Here is a 13,175-nt window from a genome sequence, read left to right as displayed (position 1 = left end):
AGGCTGTTTTGTCTGATGCCTAATTGTACGAGACCTGACACCTGACGTTGTTTTTCCTGAGACCTGAAGCCTTTCGGTCTGAGGCTCGATGCCGTTCTGTCCAATGACTGAAGCCTTTTAGTCCGAGGCGTGGATGGAATACAGAGGAATGGCTGGATCCAAATGTAGCAATACTATAAACAGGGCAATCCAATTCGTCGTCATCCATGCAAAGGTCAAAATCCAAGTAATCAGAATCGTAGTCATCCATGCAAGGGTCGAAATCCATTTTAATCAGTCCAATAACAAATACACAAAATAAACAAGAAACAAAAGAAGAACAGCCTCATAACAGACCTCAGAAGTGTAGCATGACATGACAACAATGACTCCGTGACATGAACTGAAACAGACAGGGTATTTATACACAGACACCAGTGATGCGCGGGTTGATCCAAAATGAGTGGGTGCCTGCGGTCACCCGCGGTTACGAGTCATCCAAAAATATTTTTAATGATATTCGGGTCATTAGTAGTTTGTTAGTCTACATTAGTAGTCGGTCGGGTAGTTTGAAATAAAGATGCCAATTAAACCTTTAGTACTAGACACAATTTTCTATGAAATACATAGGCCTACGCTTTATTGTTTGAATAACTGGCGCGAGGATGACTGACGAACTGACGAGCTCAGTCTGCAGGCAGAGATGCAAGTGGGAAATCCTTATTTACCTTTTGAATGTTGAGCGCGTTATTAACTTTTGAATAAAAGCTGACGCGGGACAAAATGCCAGATTTCCCAACACGTTGAACTGAGCAATGCCATTGTGCCATTTTAATAGGCTTCTAAACGCATATAGCTCAGTAATGTCAGTTTTATGTATTTTCTGAGAGGGGGCGGGATTTTTGTTGGGAAAGTCGGGGGAGAGACGCACACTTCGATTAGACTGGATAAACACATGCAGCATCTTAATTGTTAAGAAAATGAAACGAAATAAATGAAATAGATCAAGCCTTTATATTACATAACAATGACGCTACTATGAGCATTTACTAGCTACTTTTAAAAAATTCAGGATGCGGGTCGGGTACAATATTTATTTCTCTTTTTTTTGCGGTCCGAGTTGCGGGCGGGTAAGTTGAAATCGTTGGTCGGGTGCGGGTTGTTTATACATTGACCTACGCATCACTGACAGACACTAACAATGTGATAGGGAACAGCTGAGTGCAATCACGAGTGATGGGAACAGACAAAGGATTATGGGAATAACGGTTCCAGAGTGAATGGTGACAGGAAGGGAAGGAGACCTCTAGTGGACACCTGGGGAAACACAAACCAGACACTGTGACAGAAGTAGTAAAAGTCTTACAAAACAAACAAATAAAAAAGGTTATATCACATTGATATTCTCAGAAATAAATAAAGGGTATGCAATGTCACGCCCGGCTTTGCCGTGCTGGGTGTGCTCACTCCACCATGAACAGAATATGTTTGGGCCGTCTCTCTCCCCCCAAGCTGAAGGGGGAGCAGTCTGTTTTCAGTCCATCTGACAGCAGCTGATTGGCGGGACTGTTTAAAAACATCTCCTGTCAATTGCTTTGGGCTCCGGGTTGCTCTGTGCTGCGCGTTGCTCTGGCCTTTGGGGTGGTGGCAGCCTCATCCTACTTCTTTTTGCCTTTTTTGCACTACACATAGTCTACACTTTACTGATCTGCGCTACACTTTTGATTAGTTTTCTTTTGCTTTTAAATTACTGACTTGATACACTTATTGATTCAAATTATGATTTCATCATATAATTTAATGGTTTAATAAACTTTTTAATACATTTTGGATTTAACTTAACAAACGGTGTGGTCTCCCCTATGCCATTGCTACTGTGAGCCAGGTAGTCGTGACATATGGGGGCTCGTCCGACCATTTGGATCCCGAATTGTAAGTAGACTACTATTATTCGCAATATTGGGTAGGTCTAGTTGCATGGGTAGTGCTACGTCATTGGTTCACATTTTGTGAATGAAACGTACCGGTGATCAGCTGATGGTAGTAATCAAATCAGCTGGCACGCGTTGTGTTTGTTTGTTAGGGAGTTCTGCATCGAGTGTTCAGTTAATGAATTGAATGTCACTTTAGTACTTTGATGGCTAAAGTTAGTTTTTTGAGTGTGGCAAATATTGGGAGTATTTGCGCAGATTAGAGCAATTTAGCCAACCATATTTTGTTTGCTTAGTTTGAGTGGCGAAGTAGGTCTACTTATGTTGCAGGATGGCATTTTACGGAGCCTGTTTTATCCCCAATTAGTGCGCTTTGGCGTTGTGGGTTTAGGCTGCTGGTCACTGAAGTCTGAACGTGGGCACCACCGCGGAGCACCGGCTGAATTGACTTTTGTCGGGACAGTACGATTCCATCGGTATTGGTGAGTAAATTAGCCTTGTTCTTGGACTTAGTGTGAAGATAGGTCAGAATAGTACGGGGGTAAATGTTTAGGGGGAAACTCCGTTGTTGTCCTGTAACGTGAGCTGCATTCCGCTTCGCCCGATTTAATTTGTGTGGTTGGAATTGTTTAGTAACCCGAAAGACGTTGAAGTATAGGATTAGTTTTTGTTGGTTTGGCTAGATGTATTGATATTGGGTGTTTGTAGACCATAGCTGGGTTTGATTGTTGATTGGTGACTTGTAATTTAAGTGTAATAATGAGTACTACACTTGAGGCGTTTTTGGATGCTCCCTCAGTGGTCTTGCTTGCGGCATTGGATATTAAACAATTGTATAGTGTGGCCAAGCACTATAAAGTTGATGTAACATTCCGGAGGGGAGCTAAGAAGCATGAGCTGCTTGACTTCATTTGTGCATGTTTGGTTGACAAGAGCGTGTTACCTGACGAGAAATTGCCGAAGCGCTGTAGTCGGGGAGCGTCAGGTTCAGATAGCGAGCTTACTCTAGAAAGTGAAACCACTCCGAGTTTGATTGTAGACCCACAGCCAAAATCCAGTGTATTAACATTTGAACAGCAAGTTGAAATTTTAAAACTGCAACATGATTTGCAAGTTAAACAAAAGACATTGGAATTGGAACAAGAATTAGCAAGGAGAAAATTAGATGACGAATTGTCTCAAAGAAGGCTTGATAACGAATTAGACTGTAAAAGGTTAGAAGCTGCACAGAAAGACAAAGATCGTGAGTTGGAATGGGAAAGGCTTCAAAATTTAGAGCAGGATCGTGAGATTGAGCGTACTAGGCTGCAATTAGTAGCTGAAGGCAAACTTGGCAAATCGCCGCAGTCTGGCCTGGCCGGTATGCTCAAGTTCCTGCCTAAGTTTAATGTGTGTTTTTTTTTTTTTTCGTTATTTGAGAAAATTGCTACTGAGCAAAATTGAAGTGATGAGGATAAAAGTGTATTGTTACAAACTACGTTAATTGGCCGTGCTCAGAAGGCATTTGTGTCTTTACCGTCTTCTGAAAAGGTCTATCGATGTGTCAAGGCAGCTGTGTTATGAGTTAGTCCCCGAGGCTTATAGACAGCGTTTTCGATCATGGAAAAAATCAGACAAGCAAACTAGGGAATTAACCAGCTTCATTCATCGTTGGCTTACAGCTGAAGAGGTTGATTCTTTTGATGAGTTGTGTGATCTTATGATATTAGAACAACTTAAGAACACTTTGCCTGATCGCATAGATGCTGCTGTTCTTGCTGATACTTTTTCTCTCATACACAAGACTCCAGCTCATGATTTTAGTTTGCGTTCTAATATTAGCCTAATTACAAAGAACGTCGCTATAGTCGTGTTAATACGGACACATCTGTGTTCTCCAATTCAACTGCACGTGGTAAACCATCGGATTTCGATCTTAAAACAGATTATTAGGGCTGTTTTCGACTAAGGATTTTTATAGTCGAATCTGATTCGTTAGATTTTGCCGTAGTCGACTGATAGTCAAACTTTTTTTTATTTTTTTAGATATGAGCTATATCGTTTCAAACAAAAGAGCTAAAAAAAAAAACTAAAAGAAAAACATGGTGTGTAACAAATACCTTTTATTCATTTAAAGCCAGATGAACAAAACATATCACACATATATCAAACATCAGAAAAGTTCACATAAAATAGGAACAAATTGACTTCAAAAATAACAACAACGTGCCAAAGCATGCCTTTATCTCTCACTTAGGAACCTATTTCTTGGCTTTTAATTCACAGTTCACACTCGGGAATCGGGATAAAATAAATAAATAAAATTAAACTTAGCGCAACAGCCTGGCACTAGTCCAAAATGTCAAAAACATTTTTCAAAATACAATAAGCCTGCCTGAATAAATAAAAACAATTACACAACAACGAAAATAAATATAGGCCTAATATAAGTTATAATCGAATGGGCTTCAGAAAGTGCACATGCAGAAAAAAAAGAAAAGAAAAAGGAAAGGATGTCTTCGTTGCTGAGACGCTTCGCGCGCAGCCTTCAGCTTGCACTTAACTTTCTTTGGGTCATCTTTAACCTTCTCGAAATACTCCCACACTTTTGATGATTTTTTAGAAGCCATTGTGAGCCAATAAATCCGTAAATGCTAACAAATGCGGTCCGGCCGTTACAGGCATGTAGTGTGCTGCTGCTCATTGGTTACATAACACTCAGCGCCGCCGCTCCCACCACGCGCATCACGCGCTGTGCCCAAGAGCTGAGGTGAGGAGGCACCAAAAAAATAGCCTACTGAAAAATCAATAATTATAATGCCGAAATTATTTCAGTATAGAAATACAGACATCCCAAAGGAAGTTCTGGGAGTCTCCCGCATATTGATAGCGGCTCACTGATGCCTGCAAATTAGTTAAAATCTCCGGAATCTAGAGCGAGCGCGCCCGCGAGACAGAGACTGTGCTCCAAACCGGGTAGCGCGTGCACGGCAGAGAAGGAGAGAGAGCAAGTCCGCGCGCGTGTTCCTCATGAAGACGAAGTTTCTCGGGGTAGGAGGCATCATAAATAAATTATGCAATTATGCTTAGGGCATCAGACCTCTCCGAGTCGAATCGTCGACTATTAGAAGTCAGCCCTACAGATTATAACTACTTTTTTGGGAAAAATCATTGGAAAAGAAATTGCCCGGTGTTATTGGAGCGTAATAGGGGGAAGGCTGATGGAGGAAAAGTTGGCCTCTGCACCTCATCTATTCCTGCTGCGCGCTCAGAGAGTAAAGCTAAGAAAATTCCAGCAAAGACATTGTGCACAATGTACAGTGTCAATTGATAAAGGTTTGTGAGCTTGAATTTCCTGCATCTAGTATAACAGATTATGCACCGTTTGTCACGGAGGGTTTTGTGGCATTGGTTGGAGATGCACATCGCGTTCCAGTGAAAATTCTGCGTGATACGGGTGCATCAGAAAGTTTAATTTGTCAATCTGTCTTGCCTTTTTCGTCGGAGTCTGATTCAGGAAATTGTGTGTTAATACGTGTAATTGGTCTCCAGTCATTTCCAGTGCCGCTGCACAAAATTCAGTTGTTTTCTGGTTTTGTGAGCGGGGAAGTAACCATTGTGGGGAGTCCTTCTTTATCTATAGAGGGAATTTATCTGATTGTGGGTAATAACTTTGCTCATGACCGTGTTTTTCCTGATCAGGGTTCACCACCTCCTGTGGTTAAGACTGGAGCTTCTTTATTGGATGAGTCAGATAGAGCAAAATTGTGTTAAATTAACACTGCTCAGTGTTTATATGAGTCCGCACTCAGAGAGTGTTAAATGAACACTGAAGCAGTGTTAAAGTCAATGAGATAATTAAGTGATTAATTGAGTTATGATTGAGCATTATTAACCCTCTGGAGTCTAAGGTGTTTTTGGGGTCCTTGAGATGTTTTGACATGACCTGATATTTGTATTTTTTTCAGTTGCTTATAAACATATTAATGGCAAAGGTATAATTACACTCTATTTAGCACGAACATGGCTATCATAATATGTGAGCAACATGTATGTACATGTTTGCATTTTTGAGAGAATATTATTTATGCGTGGTTATTCAAAAAACTCAATCTTAAATTGTCTGATATAAGACCACAAACGGCCAACTTCACATATTCCCACAATACTTTTGACTAATGGATGTTGTCGGCTAAAGTGTTTACTTTAAAATGATCTGAAAATCATCCGGGCTAATCGTTCACATTAAACAATAGATTGATTTAAATTTTGTAAGAAAATTTTTGTTTGGAAAGGCAATATGCAGGTGGGAGTGAATGATCCAACAAGGTCATGAATAATGTCCTCATTCACACCTGAGAGAAGACAAAGACCCACTAATGCTGCATACTAATGAGCTTTCATTCAGGTGTCACTGAGCCACAAGATAGAATGCAAAGACAACACACACACACACACACATACACACACACACACACACACACATATATATACATACACACACACATATATATATATACACACACACATACATACATACATATATATAAATAACTACAGAATTGGTTTAGAGTTGGAAACATCTTGAAAAAAAGTGAATTTTTCCACAAACTGTATGCTTGCAAATTGTATAATATCCAAGGTAAACATTTCTAGTAATTGTGCAGTTAATGCTCAGTTGTATTTTCAGAAAGTTTTGGATGTAGGCTATCCTCTCCCCAAATTTGTCACTAATAAAACACAAAAATAATTTAAGAGAAGGCTTATATTGATCTTTTAAGATTTTGTTTGCACCTTGTAAATTAGGTTTTGATGTGGCAGTAAAAACTTTATAATCTATCCAAAACGAAATGTTGTCTTTCATATTTCGTCTGTAACATATTGTCTTTTATAGGCTAATATATTAGGGCATAAATGTTAATTTGAAGTTTAATATGTTGCTTATACAAAGACATTTTATTTCAACGTATTCAGTCGATTTTTACTCATCTCAGTAGGCAATATAGATAGTTTCATTCACACACAGACACGCACGAGCTGTAGTAGCTAAACAACAACAACATGCGTCTGTGCCGTTCATTCTTCAAACACAGAAACGCTGGAGTAAACAACAGCATGTGCCGTTCATTCATTCAAACACAGAAACGCGCGAGCTGGAGTTACAACAGCATGTGCCGTTCATTCATTCAAACACAGAAACGCGCGAGCTGGAGTTACAACAGCATGTGCCGTTCATTCATTCAAACACAGAAACGCGCGAGCTGGAGTAAACAACAGCATGTGCCGTTCATTCATTCAAACACAGAAATGCGCGAGCTGGAGTTACAACAGCATGTGCAGTTCATTCATTCAAACACAGAAACGCGCTAGCTGGAGTAAACAACAGCATGTGCCGTTCATTCATTCAAACACAGAAAGGCGCGAGCTGGAGTTACAACCCCAGATAGCAAACTGACATCGAATCAATGTGGAAACAACGTTTCTCGTGACATTGAAACAACACCGTTTTGCTCATCGAATTAACGTTGAATCAACGCCAGACACGCCATTCAACCGCATTTCAATGTCGAATCAATGTTTTATTTTCGGTGTAATAACGTTCTGATTGAACGTAACTGTTGATTCAACGTTGAAATTTGATTGATGATTGATACTAACCTTTACAACTAAAAATCAACGTTGAATCGACATCGGTCTGCTATCTGGGACAGCATGTGCCGTTCATTCATTCAAACACAGAAACGCGCGAGCTGGAGTAAACAACAGCATGTGCCGTTCATTTATTCAAACACAGAAACGCGCTAGCTGGAGTAAACAACAGCATGTGCCGTTCATTCATTCAAACACAGAAACGCGCTAGCTGGAGTAAACAACAGCATGTGCCGTTCATTCATTCAAACACAGAAACGCGCTAGCTGGAGTAAACAACAGCATGTGCCGTTCATTCATTCAAACACAGAAACGCGCGAGCTGGAGATACAACAGCATGTGCCGTTCATTCATTCAAACACAGAAACGCGCGAGCTAGAGTAAACAACAGCATGTGCCGTTCATTCATTCAAACACAGAAACGCGCTAGCTGGAGTAAACAACAGCATGTGCCGTTCATTCATTCAAACACAGAAACGCGCGAGCTGGAGTTACAACAGCATGTGCCGTTCATTCATTCAAACACAGAAACGCGCGAGCTAGAGTAAACAACAGCATGTGCCGTTCATTCATTCAAACACAGAAACGCGCTAGCTGGAGTAAACAACAGCATGTGCCGTTCATTCATTCAAACACAGAAACGCGCGAGCTGGAGTTACAACAGCATGTGCCGTTCATTCATTCAAACACAGAAACGCGCGAGCTAGAGTAAACAACAGCATGTGCCGTTCATTCATTCAAACACAGAAACGCGATTCAAATTTAAACAGTCTTTTGCGGTTTACAGACACCATTTCATATCGCGATTAGAACAAAGCACTTACTGATGATCTGCAGCTGGATCCGTTGTTAGGCTACTCCAGCACGTTTGAGATAAAATTTCCAGGATTATCACGATATTATTATTCCTCACAGCGAGTGTGTTGTCCAGCTGTTGTGGGCGTTGACTGGTTTGCATGTGTTGCTTCAGATCTGCCTTTGAATAGCAGCGCGCTCTCGATGGGCGTGTCACATTAGCAGATAATGAGGTGCCAGAACGATAATGAGAACGGATGATCTCGCGCTCTTTATATATAGATTACATAAACAGAGAATATTTGTTTTAGTTTTGAATTCGATAATTTAAAACTACACACTTAAATGATTACAGAGATATATAGCTCATGTCTAAATGAATAGTATTCGCTGAGTTTTGTTTGAGTTTAGAGAAGTGCTTCAGAAAAAAAGTTCAAGGAGACGGAGAGGCAGAAAGCACTCCCTGTTTACTTTCTTTATTTTACAAAAGCACAATGTTTTATTTCGATTGTAAGTGGACACATAAAAAAGTAGACATTTAACAGCTTATTTTTTCATATTTCTTAAGGCTGTATGACCAAAACTGACGGAGTATTTTAGGTCTATTTTAGGTCTATTTGGCTGCTATGTAAAAAAAAACGAGCAAAACGCGCCTCAGGGGGTTAAAGACACCTGATGATAACAAGCAGAATCACTGAAGGAGAAAATCGTAATTGGTATGTTACCATTATGGAGATCAGAGTTTGTTTTAGTTGGGCTCTTGGCCCTTAAATCAATATCTTTAGATTTTGTTTGAGTGCTGTACGTGAGTTATAACTGCCAGATGAACAAAGAGAAAAGGTGATATGATGGTGTTGCTTTGTGTTATAACATTATCATTATTTCACAATCATTTGACTTGAATCACTGAACTCATGTCGAGCCAAATTACGGAGTTACTTTTAGTTTATTGATTATAGCAGCAATGTACTTGAAAATCATAATATTTTTAGCTTTTACAATGTAATCCAAATAATTTCTCTTTTTTTTACACAGACATCAAGAATCAGCCTGTACATCAATTATATGTTAATGGTGACAATTATAAAGCATTTTGCTGTGCATTCTGGATGCCACCAATCAAATCTCATTCATGGCTCCCATCATACATTGTTGCATGAATAAATAATGAGCTTATGTTCAGAGGTGATCTGTTTGTCACCATTGTTGAGAGTCATACACTAATTCTAGATCTCTGTGTGTGCCTCCCTGAAATACTTAAGTTTTTTTTGTAATTGATTTGATAATTTGGATTTAATTGAAAAGGTTAAAAAGGTATATTCTACAAGGATAGTGCTATAATCCATAAAGTAAACATAACTCAGAAATTGTGCTCTCAATGTGTTCAGTGCTTCAGGCTAACTATTTGTTCATCTGGCTGTTATGGCTGAATTACAGCAGCCGAACTTAATCTAAATTTAACAAAGTAAGGGTCAAGAGACCAACTAAACTAAACACTGATCTCCATAACGGTGACCATTTTACATTAATCTTCTCCTTCAGTGATTCTGCTTGTTAACATCAGGTGTCTTCAATAATGCTTAATCATAAGTCAATTAATCACTTAATTATCTCATTGACTTTAACACTGCTTCAGTGTTCATTTAACACTCTCTGAGTGGGACTCGTGGGAACCCTGGATTACTGATGTTTCGAACGTACTTCTTTCACGTACTGTTTTCTCCTACCATGTAGTAGGAAAGTAGGCATATTCGAACACACTATTAGTATAAGTATGTCAGAATCTCGCGATAATTAGTACGTCACCCAGGTAATTCTCGCCTACTCTTATGATTCGTACATTCTTTTTTGCTCCCCTACTCTTTTTTCCCTACTATATAGTAGGGAAGTATGCGGTTTCGAACGCAGCCTCAATGAAATAGTATACAACAGAGTACAAATATTCTTCATAATTATTAGATAAACACTTTAGGAGAATAAAATGAGCAAAACTCACTCTTATTGAGACTCTGAATCGCACAGAAAAAGCTCACGTGGTAGCTGGCACACGTGCAACATCACGTATTGTTGTTCTCCCCTCTAAGGCCCGGATCACACCTAACGTGTTTTTCAGGTTCGAAAACGCACTGCTAAAAAAATACCCGATCACACCTGAAATAGCAGTTTGCTGCGGTTTTTATGTTGCTAATCAACCACCGAATCAGCTGTCAGTCTAATAGCGAGCTCGCAAAAAAACCTTTGATTTGTTGTCAAGTAAACTGTCACATTGTAAACTCGTAAAATCGTAGTGCTCCGGGTAACCCGAAACAGCCATCACAAGTTTCTCCTCCATCATAGTCTGTGGACGTTGAAGCAACTGTAAACTTCTGTCACGACCACAACGGAAGGCCAGGCCCGCCTTTCGATTCATTCGATTGGACAGTGGGAAAAAACGCGATGACGTCGGGTGCTTTTTCCGCTCGGAGTTGATTTTTTTTCAACTTCAAAAACGCGAGGCGCAGCAGGCGCATAAACAAGCCCGCAAAACGCCCACTGCCATAGGAAAACAATAGAAAAAAGGTGCCCCTCACTGCAAAAAACCACGTTAGGTGTGATCCGGGCCTAATATTGCATATAGAACAATAATTACTGCATGTTCCATTAATATATGAAATAAACAGCGTTATTAAACATTTTACTAACTTTTCAGAACATATTTTAGATTAACTCACGCTCAATCTTCATCAACGTTCCCCAACATTCCCCACGGAAGATCTCTCACATGCAGGAACACCACACTCGTATGAGCGGTGAATTAAACCATACACTCGATAAAATTACACGACTGTTATCACCACAGATTCACAAGTCAATATCAAACTGGAAATGTTCTCTCTTTAACAGTTTTATCAACTATTTGTCTCTCTGTGTAACTCTGTTTTGAACTGCGCTCTCTTTCAGTCTGACCCCCAATTTCCATCAACTGCGGGACGGCTGCGGATCTGCTCCGGAATGGCGGCGGAGTCAATAGGTTTCCATTAAAGTCAAAGTGTGTATTTTCACTGACTGCGGAATGGCTGCGTTCCGACTCCGTCCCAGCTCCAGCGATCCACAGCCCTCCGGAACAGATACACAGAGCTTCTATTTTTGCCGGATGTCGAAGCCATTCCGCAGCAATTTAGCACAGGGGAGGATTGTGCGGGACAGGTTATATCGCGCGATCATACGTGAATCTCGTGGGTCCTCGTGACTTCAGCTGTCAGTCATGGCCCCAGCCGTTCAAAAACAGATCCAGACCTGGTGAGTAGCCTATATAAGGACGGTGGAGCACGGAGCCGACATGCAGCGGAGCCGTTCCGCAGCCGTTCCGCAGTTGGTGGAAATCCCCACGGGGTCATGCACTCTCTCTCTTTTGCGCATGCACACACTCTTAAAGGGGACAGTGCGTGGCTGAGTCAAAGCAAACATAAGGGTAAATCACCAGGGAAATTAATCTAATATCAAGCTATTCCTGCCCCGGTTACATATATAATGAAAGTTGTGAAATAATTGGCTAATGTTAACTCTAATTTGGTGCTGCAATGATTCGCCCATCGCGACGATAACTGACCTTCTCATCTGAGCTGCTTCTCAAACACCTGCTCGTCAATGTCAAAATGTTTGAGTCCAATCAAAGCAAGCAGGATTTATCTTCACAGGAGCGCGAGCGCGAATCCCAACGCGACGCTTCACTTCAGTTAACGGTCATACAGTGCGAGATAAAATGCAGGTAGCTAATCTAAACAGCTGTTTTTCGATAGAAGTTTTAAATGACCGAAAGAAATAATCAGTTTGATCAAAGACAGTGGATACTATAAGCTTAATTTAACAACACAAGCACCCTATTAAATATATTGCCATTATTATTCTAGAAATATATGTGTATAACGTTACCTCAAATGTGTTCGACTTTTCCCTGTTTGTATCACTCCGCTTGTTCGTGTTTGCGCAACTTGCATCATTAAGCCAGAAGCCGGCGACAAGTGACTGTCTTTATGAGTGAGCAATTGAACCATTGATTACAGTAAGTGAGCAGATTAGTCCAAATATATTGAATGATTTAGGAAAGAAAAAACTGATATTTGATGCTCATACTAATTGCTCATATGCCTCTGGACACAGAATGATTGCATTGGCATTTGTTTGAAATGTAACATCTATGTAAAAAAATCCTTGAATCATTTCTTATTTAAGGCCATTCCCGTTTCAAATATGTGATTGTGTTTTGTCAACAATAAGCATAAACATTCTGAATTTCCATTTAGTGTGGATCATTCATTGCGACATTTTACTGATTCTCATGCTTAAGAATCTGTTATCTGATAAAATACTACATGCTACTGCCCACTGACATGCTTTTAAAGCTACTGTTGTCCATTTTTTTGGCCTTCAAAACACCTTAAAATTCACATGTTGAGATCAGGAAAATCTAAATTTTCTTGGGGGAGCATGCCCCCCTAGTAGGATAATTTTTTGGAACTTTTTAATTATAAAAACCTGCTTACGGCCCTGCATGTCGGTGTGATTAAATCAAACAACATAAACTGCCAAAGAAATTGGCCCTGATTCTCTTAAATCCACATCATTTTGTTGTTTAAAAAGATGTTGTACATATTTGCCAACCAATATTTTCAAACATGTTCAATTTCATACATTTTCCGAGGGTGAAATCCGTTGCCTGTTAACATTAAAGGTAAAAAATAATAATAAATTAAGTGAATTGTAAAGTATTTCTCTTTGTTTGAATAACTACTTGGTTACTAACGTAACCTCAGTTCCCTTGAGAGAGGGAACGAGTATTGCGTAGCATACGCTCTGGGAAAA

At 40.0% G+C, this 13,175-nt stretch overlaps 1 long non-coding RNA gene across 1 annotated transcript in view; it reads right to left on the bottom strand.

Annotated features, from left to right (window-relative positions):
- Positions 1-366: 366 nt before the first annotated feature.
- The window catches only part of LOC306984092, a 28,469-nt gene continuing 15,660 nt past the window's right edge, over positions 367-13,175 (bottom strand). Inside the window, exon 3 of the long non-coding RNA XR_013794485.1 lies at positions 367-1,296. This is a non-coding gene — a long non-coding RNA (uncharacterized lncRNA). The remainder of the gene's footprint in view (positions 1,297-13,175) is intronic.

This window comes from Phoxinus phoxinus (genome assembly GCF_949152265.1).
Source record: "Phoxinus phoxinus genome assembly, chromosome: 17".
NCBI classification, from domain to species: domain Eukaryota; kingdom Metazoa; phylum Chordata; class Actinopteri; order Cypriniformes; family Leuciscidae; genus Phoxinus; species Phoxinus phoxinus.
The sequence above is the reverse complement of the archived record's forward strand: the minus strand, read 5'-3'. Positions and strand labels throughout refer to the sequence as shown.